Genomic DNA, 9853 nt, shown 5'->3' with positions numbered 1-9853 from the left:
ACACTAGCCGTATGGGCCTTAACTGAGATTGTTGGGCCTTTAGCTGGGCCGGCCCATTATGGTCTGCAAAATCTTGTGGCCTTTAGCTGGGCTGGCCCATTGTGGTCCGCTAAATCTTATGGGCCTTTAGATAGGCCGGCCCATTATGGTCTGCAAAATCTTGTGGGCCTTTAGCTGGGCCGGCCCATTATGGTCCGCTAAATCTTGTGGGCCTTTAGTTGGGCCGGCCCATTTAAACTTTATGGGCCACTTTTGGGCCCGTCCACGTGTCAACATATCATAGGCCCATCTCGAGCGTTGGATGAGTGACACCTGTGCCAACACGGAGCTGACGCGTGGTTCCGTCGGCCAATGAGAATTTTACACGTGGAAAATCGGCATTGGTCGTGGCTGTTAGCGGGTTATCGGATCCAAAACCGGACCCGATAGCTTAACGGCGTCGCGTTACGGTGGATGCCACGTGTCGGTCACCCTTGACGAAAGCACTTCTATGACGCGCGATTTATCGTCATGGAAGTGGACACTTCCGTGATGATAATTTTGGTAATGTCATGGAACACTTCTACGACAACACAGGTATGACTATCTTCATTCTGTCATAAATTTGTCATGGATGTACATGCATGATAGAAAACGTGACCTACTGTGACAAACACGTATCATCACGAAAGTGTATTTTTTTGTGTTGTCCTTTTTTGTCTTCTCCACATAACCCCCATCATTATATTCTATTCCACCCATAGTGTTATATCCATGGCTCACGCTCATGTATTGCGTGAAAGTTGAAAAAAGTTTGAGATTACTAAAGTATGAAACAATTGCTTGGCTTGTCATCGGGGTTGTGCATGATGAGAGCATTCTTGTGTGACAAAAATGGAGCATGACCAAACTATATGATTTTGTAGGGATGAACTTTCTTTGGCCATGTTATTTTGAGAAGACATGATTGCTTAGTTAGTATGCTTGAAGTATTATTATTTTTATGTCAATATTAAACTTTTATCTTGAATCTTTCGGATCTGAACATTCATGCCACAATAGAGAAAATTACAATGAGAAATATGTTAGGTAGCATTCCACATCAAAAATTCTGTTTTATCATTTACCTACTCGAGGACAAGCAAGAATTAAGCTTGGGGATGCTTGATACGTCTCCAACGTATCTATATTTTTTTATTGTTCCATGCTATTATATATTCTGTTTTGGATGTTTAATGGGCTTTATTATACACTTTTATATTATTTTTGGGACTAACCTACTAACCCAAGGCCCAGTGCAAATTGCTGTTTTTTTTGCCTATTTCAGTGTTTCGCGGAAAAGGAATACCAAACGGAGTCCAAACGGAATGAAACCTTCGGGAGCGTGATTTTTGGAACAAACGTGATCCACGGGACTTGGAGTGGACGTCAAGAAATCAACGAGGAGGCCACGAGGCAGGGAGGCACGCCTGCCCCCCTGGGCGCGCCCCCCACCCTCGTGGGCCCCCCGCAGCTCCACCAACCTACTTCTTCCTCCTATATATACCCATATACCCCGAAACCAACCAGGGGCACCACGAAACCCTATTTCCACCGCCGCAACCTTCTGTACCCGTGAGATCCCATCTTGGGGCCTTTTCCGGCGCTCCGCCAGAGGGGGAATCGATCATGGAGGGCTTCTACATCAACACCATAGCCTCTCCGATGATGTGTGAGTAGTTTACCACAGACCTTCGGGTCCATAGTTATTAGCTAGATGGCTTCTTCTCTCTCTTTGGATCTCAATACAAAGTTCTCCTCGATCTTCTTGGAGATCTATTCGATGTAACTCTTTTTGCGGTGTGTTTGTCGAGATCCGATGAATTGTGGGTTTATGATCAAGATTATCTATGAACAATATTTGAATCTTCTCTGAATTCTTTTATGTATGATTGGTTATCTTTGCAAGTCTCTTCGAATTATCAGTTTGGTTTGGCCTACTAGATTGATCTTTCTTGCAATGGGAGAAGTGCTTAGCTTTGGGTTCAATCTTGCGTTGCTCGATCCCAGTGACAGAAGGGGAAACGTCACGTATTGTATTGTTGACATCGAGGATAAAAAGATGGGGTTTATATCACATTGCTTGAGTTTATTCCCTCTACATCATGTCATCTTGCCTAATGTGTTACTCTGTTCTTATGAACTTAATACTCTAGATGCATCCTGGATAGCGGTCGATGTGTGGAGTAATAGTAGTAGATGCAGGCAGGAGTCGGTCTACTTGTCACGGACGTGATGCCTATATACATGATCATGCCTAGATATTCTCATAATTATGCACTTTTCTATCAATTGCTCGACAGTAATTTGTTCACCCACCGTAATACTTATGCTATCTTGAGAGAAGCCACTAGTGAAACCTATGGCCCCCGGGTCTATTTTCCATCATATTAATCTCCCGTCAACTAGCTATTTCTTTTGCCATTTATTTTGCAATCTTTACTTTTAATCTTTATCATAGAAATACCAAAAATATTATCTTATCATCTCTATCAGATCTCACTTTTGCAAGTGGCCGTGAAGGGATTGACAGCCCCTTTATCGCTTTGGTTGCAAGGTTCTTATTTGTTTGTGTAGGTACGAGGGACTTGCGTGTGGCCTCCTACTGGATTGATACCTTGGTTCTCAAAAACTGAGGGAAATACTTATGCTACTTTGCTGCATCACCCTTTCCTCTTCAAGGGAAAACCAACGCATGCTCAAGAGGTAGCAATTCACGTTCGTTACTTTGATAATTTGGTATGTGGGTGGACCGGTGCTTGGGTGCTGCCCTTCCTTGGACAAGCATCCCACTTATGATTAACCCCTATTGCAAGCATCCGCAACTACAAAAGAAGTATTAAGGTAAACCTAACCATAGCATGAAACATATGGATCCAAATTAGCCCCTTACGGAGCAACTCATAAACTAGGGTTTAAGCTTCTGTCACTCTAGCAACCCATCATCCACTTATTACTTCCCAAGGCCTTCCTCTAGGCCCAAGCAATGGTGAAGTGTCATGTAGTCGACGTTCACATAACACCACTAGAGGAGAGACAACATACATCTCATCAAAATATCGAACGAATACCAAATTCACATGACTACTTACAGCAAGACTTCTCCCATGTCCTCAGGAACAAACGTAACTACTCACAAATCATATTCATGTTCATAATCAGAGGGGTATTAATATGCATAAAGGATCTGAACATATGATCTTCCACCAAATAAACCAACTAGCGTCAACTACAAGGAGTAATCAACACTACTAGCAACCCACAGGTACCAATCTGAGGTTTTGAGACAAAGATTGGATACAAGAGATGAACTAGGGTTTGAGATGAGATGGTGCTGGTGAAGATGTTGATGGAGATTGACCCCCTCCCGATGAGAGGATCGATGGTGATGACGATGGCGATGATTTCCCCCTCCCGGTGGGATGTTTCCCCGGCAGAACAGCTCCGCCGGAGCCCTAGATTGGTTCCGCCAAGGTTCCGCCTCGTGGCGGCGGAGTTTCGTCCCGCAAGCTTGCTTATAATTTTTTTCAGGGTAAAAGACTTCATATATCAGAATATGGGCACCGGAGGCCTGCCAGGGGGCCCGCGAGGCAGGGGCGCGCCCAGGGGGGTAGGGCGCGCCCCCACCCTCGTGGTTGGTGGGTGGCCCCCCTCTGGTTGATTCTTTCGCCAGTATTTTTATTAATTCCAAAAACTGCCTCCGTGAAGTTTCAGGACTTTTGGAGCTGTGCAGAATAGGTCTCTAATATTTTCTCCTTTTCCAGCCCAGAATTCCAGCTGCCGGCATTCTTCCTCTTCATGTAAACCTTGCAAAATAAGAGAGAATAGGCATAAGTATTGTGACATAATGTGTAATAACAGCCCATAATGCAACAAATATCGATATAAAAGCATGATGCAAAATGGACGTATCAAAGCGATGATGAGCCCAAATTCCGCGAAATGGCTTGAGGCCATGAAATCTGAGATGGGATCCATGTATGAGAACAAAGTGTGGACTTTGGTTGACTTGCCCGATGATCGGCAAGCCATCAAGAATAAATGGATCTTCAAGAAGAAGACTGACGCTGACGGTAATGTTACTATCTACAAAGCTCGACTTGTTGCGAAAGGTTTTCGACAAGTCAAGGAGGTTACTACGATGAGACCTTCTCACCCGTAGCGATGCTTAAGTCCGTCCGAATCATGTTAGCAGTTGCTGCATTTTATGATTACGAAATTTGGCAAATGGATGTAAAGACTGCATTCCTGAATGGATTTCTAGAAGAAGAGTTGTATATGATGCAACCCGAAGGTTTTATCAATCCAAAGGATGCTAACAAAGTGTGCAAGCTCCAGCGATCCATTTATGGACTGGTGCAAGCATCACGGAGTTGGAATAAACGTTTTAATAGTGTGATCAAAGCATATGGTTTTATACAGACTTTTGGAGAAGCTTGTATTTACAAGAAAGTGAGTGGGAGCTCTGTAGCATTTCTAATATTATATGTGGATGACATATTGTTGATTGGAAATGATATAGAATTTCTGGATAGCATAAAAGGATACTTGAATAAGAGTTTTTAATGAAAGACCTCGGTGAAGCTGCTTATATATTGGGCATCAAGATCTATAGAGATAGATCAAGACGCTTAATTGGACTTTCACAAAGCACATACCTTGATAAAGTTTCGAAGAAGTTTAAAATGGATCAAGCAAAGAAAGGGTTCTTGCCTGTGTTACAAGGTATGAAGTTGAGTCAGACTCAATGCCCGACCACTACAGAAGATAGAGAGAAAATGAAAGTCATTCCCTATGCTTCAGCCATAGGTTCTATCATGTATGCAATGTTGTGTACCAGACCTGATGTGTGCCTTGCTATTAGTTTAGCATGGAGGTACCAAAGTAATCCAGGAGTAGATCACTGGACAGCGGTTAAGAACATCCTGAAATACCTGAAAAGGACTAAGGATATGTTTCTCGTTTATGGAGGTGACAAAGAACTCGTCGTAAATGGTTACGTCGATGCAAGCTTTGACACTGATCCGGATGACTCTAAGTCACAAACCAGATACGTATTTATATTGAACGGTGGAGCTGTAAGTTGGTACAGTTCTAAGCAAAGCGTCGTGGCGGGATCTACGTGCGAAGCGGAGTACATAGCTGCTTCGGAAGCAGCAAATGAAGGAGTCTGGATGAAGGAGTTCATATCCGATCTAGGTGTCATACCTAGTGCATCGGGTCCAATGAAAATCTTTTGTGACAATACTGGTGCAATTGCCTTGGCAAAGGAATCCAGATTTCACAAGAGAACCAAGCACATCAAGAGACGCTTCAATTCCATCCGTGATCAATTCAAGGAGGGAGACATAGAGATTTGCAAGATAGATACAGATCTGAATGTTGCAGACCCGTTGACTAAGCCTCTCTCATGAGCAAAACATGATCAGCACCAAGACTCCATGGGTGTTAGAATCATTACTGTGTAATCTAGATTATTGACTCTAGTGCAAGTGGGAGACTGAAAGAAATATGCCCTAGAGGCAATAATAAAGTTGTTATTTATATTTCCTTATATCATGATAAATGTTTATTATTCATGCTAGAATTGTATTAACCGGAAACTTAGTACATGTGTGAATACATAGACAAACAGAGTGTCACTAGTATGCCTCTACTTGACTAGCTCGTTGAATCAAAGATGGTTAAGTTTCCTAGCCATAGACATGAGTTGTCATTTGATTAACGGGATCACATCATTATAGAATGATGTGATTGACTTGACCCAACCGTTAGCTTAGCACGATGATCGTTTAGTTTGTTGCTATTGCTTTCTTCATGACTTATACATGTTCCTATGACTATGAGATTATGCAACTCCCGAATACCGGAGGAACACCTTGTGTGCTATCAAACGTCACAACATAACTGGGTGATTATAAAGATGCTCTACAGGTGTCTCCGATGGTGCTTGTTGAGTTGGCATAGATCGAGATTAGGATTTGTCACTCCGTGTATCGGAGAGGTATCTCTGGGCCCTCTCGGTAATGCACATCACTATGAGCCTTGCAAGCAATGTGATTAATGAGTTAGTTACGGGATGATGCATTACGGAATGACTAAAGATACTTTCCGGTAACGAGATTGAACTAGGTATGAGGATACCAACGATCGAATCTCGGGCAAGTAACATACCGATGACAAAGGGAATGACATATGTTGTTATGTGGTTTGACCGATAAAGATCTTCGTAGAATATGTAGGAACCAATATGAGCATCCAGGCTCCGCTATTGGTTATTGACCAGAGATGAGTCTTGGTCATGTCTACATAGTTCTCGAACCCGTAGGGTCCGCACGCTTAACGTTCGATGATGATCGGTATTATGAGTTTATGTGTTTTGATGTACTGAAGGTTGTTCAGGGTCCCGGATGTGATCACGGATATGATGAGGAGTGTCAAAATGGTCGATACATAAAGATCGATATATTGGAAGGCTATGTTTGGACATGGGAATGGTTCCGAGTGAGTTCGGGCATTTACCGGAGTACCGGGGGGTTACCGGAATCCCCCGAGGAGTCATTGGGTCTTAATGGGCCTTAGTGGGAGAGAGGAGGAGGCGTCCAAGGTGGGGGCGCGCCCCCCAAGCCCAATCCGGATTGGGAGGGGAGCCGGCCCCCCTTTCCTTCTCTTCCTCTCCCTCTCCCTCTTCCTTCTTCTCCTACTCCAACTAGGGAAAGGAGGAATCCTACTCCCACCGGGAGTAGGAATCCCCCCTTGGGCGCGCCATGAGAGGGCCGGCCCTCCCCTCCTCCACTCCTTTATATATGGGGGATGGGGGCACCCCATAGACACACAAGTTGATTGTTTAGCCGTGTGCGGTGCCCCCCTCCACAGATTTCCACCTCGGTCATATCGTTGTAGTGCTTAGGCAAAGCCCTGCGTCGGTAACTTCATCATCACCGTCATCATGCCGTCGTGCTGACGAAACTCTCCCTCGACCTCAGCTGGATCTAGAGTTCGTGGGACGTCACCGAGTTGAACATGTGCAGATCGCGGAGGTGCCGTACTTTCGGTACTAGGATCGGTCGGATCATGAAGACGTACGACTACATCAACCGCGTTGTCATAACGCTTCCGCTTTCGATCTACGAGGGTACGTGGACAACACTCTCCCCTCTCGTTGCTATGCATCACCTAGATGGATCTTGCGTGTGCGTAGGAATTTTTTTGAAATTACTGCGTTCCCCAACAACTATATGACTCAAGTCATCGGCGTCCGGGGGTCGGACGTATGTACCTTGGAAGTTATCACGGAAGGCGTCTTCCAAGTCCTCCCAGCTACCAATGGAGTTTTTTGGCAGGCTATTTAGCCAGTGCCGAGCTGGTCCCTTTAATTTTAGTGGGAGGTATTTGATGGCATGAAGATCGTCATCGCGGGCCATGTGAATATGGAGAAGGAAGTCCTCAATCCATACTGCGGGATCTGTTGTTCCATTGTATGATTCAATATTCGCGGGTTTAAACCCTTCTGGGAATTCGTGCTCCATTACCTCATCGGTGAAGCATAGCGGGTGTGCGGCGCCTCTGTATCGGGCAACATCACGGCGCAGTTCGGACGAAGTCCGTATGCGGTTTTCGGCCCGGGCGTGGTGTTGCTTGTCGCGCCAGGCTTGATAGCCGTCCTCACGCACCGGGGCATACCCCCGTGATCCGTAGATTGATCTTGTCTAACCTGCTCTATTTTCCAGGTCCTATCGTAGGTCGTATGTCTATCCCCGAGCTATTGTTTCTCTGCTTTTTCGGCGAGGTGGCACGGGCTGGTGTTCGGCTTGAGTTGCCGTTTTGTCCTGGACACATGGTGGTCGGTCAGGTCCGTCAGCCGCGTTACGCGCGGGTGGTATGGGCTCTAGCGCCTCATCGTCGAATTGGGGTAGCAGCTTACGCTTTGGGTAACTCTTTGTTGGGCGTTCAAGGCCGTATTCTTCGGCTGCCAGGACATTTGTCCATCTGTCGTTGAGCAGATCTTGGTCGGCTTGAAGCTGCTGCTGCTTCTTTCTTAGGCTTCTCGCCGTGGCTATTAGCTGGCGCTTAAAGCGCTCTTGTTCGAGGGGTTCCTCTGGCACGATGAAATCTTCATTGCCGAGGCTCACGTCGTCCTCGGAGAGTGGTAATAGTTACTATCCTCCGAGTCTTCATTCCCTGGTTGCTCGTCAGGGCTAATTTGCCCGTCCTCCCGATCATCCTGTTCGGATGTTGGTTCGATAGGGTCTTCTTGGTCTTCGGCGTTCTCCGGAGTATCATTGTCTCCGGTGCCGGTATTGTTGTCTTTTCCGCGACGCGATTTAGAGCGGCGCCGGTGACGTCGACGCTTGGGTGGTATCTCAGGAGGTTCATCCTCAACTGGGTCCTTCCCCTCATCACCGTCGCCTTCTTTAGGTGTGTCCACCATGTACACATCGTACGAGGAAGTGTCCGTCCAGCGTCCAGTGAACGGCGGGTTTCGGGCCTCCTCCTCTCCGGTATCGTCGTCCATACCGTCGATGTCTTCGGAGGTGTAATCAAGCATGTCGGTTAGATCCTCGACAGTGGCTATAAAGTGGGTGGTGGGTGGGAAGTAAAGTTCCCTATTTCCAGCCCCTAGTCCGGGCTGGGCGCAATTAGAAAGTGGTTCCTCTGTAATGGCGAGGGACCGCATTAAGTCCAGAGCCTTGTTCAAGAGCGAGGTTTGGGCAGGGACCGAAGTTCCCTGGCTGAGCCCGCATGACGCGGGCTGAGAGGGTCCAGGGCTAGTGTTCGGAAAAGAGTCTGGCTTTATGATGATTGCTGGTGACACTATTCCCTCCGGTCCCCCTGTGTTGAACTCTGCAGCCGCAGAGAGTCTGGCGGGCTCTAATCTCCCATCTTCAGACCTGGTGACGCTCCGGATCCAAGGTCAGAGCGGTGGTTGAAGCCGCAAACCCTCGGAAGATCAAGTCTCCTCGGATATCAGCGACATAGTTCAGATTTCCAAAACTGATCTGATGACCAGGGGCGTAGCTGTCGATCTGCTCCAGGTGGCCAATCGAGTTGGCACGGAGTGCGAAGCCGCCGAATACGAAGATCTGGTCGGGGAGAAAAATCTCGTTCCCGGTAGCATTGTTGTAGATGATCGATGGAGCCATCGAGCCTTTCGACGACGGCACAGTGGAACTCTCAATGAAAGCACCAATGTCGGTGTCAAAACCGGCGGATCTCGGGTAGGGGGTCCCGAACTGTGCGTCTAAGGATGAAGGTAACAGGAGGCAGGGGACACAATGTTTACCCAGGTTCGGGCCCTCTCGACGGAGGTAATACCCTACTTACTGCTTGATTGACTTTGATGAGTATAGGGGTTACAAGAGTTGATCTACCTCGAGATCGTAGTGGCTAAACCCTAGATGTCTAGCCGGTATGATTATGATTATCCTCGCCCCTAAGGACTAAACCCTCCGGTTTATATAGACACCAGAAGGGGCTAGGGTTGTACAGAGTCGGTTTACAGAAAAAGGAATCTTCAAATCCGCACGCCAAGCTTGCCTTCCACGCCAAGGAAAACCTTATCCGGACACGGGAGAGAGCCTTCTATCTTGCATCTTCACGGCCCACGAGTCCGGCCCATGTCACATAGCCCGGACGCCCGAGGACCCCGTAATCCAGAACTCCCTCAGCGTCCGCCTGACAGGCCCGACCCACCACGGACCCCACAAAAAACCCAATCCGGGCGGCGAGCTCAAACCCTAGCTCACTCTCTCCCTCTCTCGCTCCGTCCACTCCTCTCCCTCTCCGGTTCTGATCCCATCCACCACGATGAGCAGCTCTGGCAGCGACTCCGGCT

The sequence above is a fragment of the Aegilops tauschii genome, chromosome 1 (genome assembly GCF_002575655.3).
Source record: "Aegilops tauschii subsp. strangulata cultivar AL8/78 chromosome 1, Aet v6.0, whole genome shotgun sequence".
NCBI lineage: Eukaryota > Viridiplantae > Streptophyta > Magnoliopsida > Poales > Poaceae > Aegilops > Aegilops tauschii.
The sequence above is the reverse complement of the archived record's forward strand: the minus strand, read 5'-3'. Positions refer to the sequence as shown.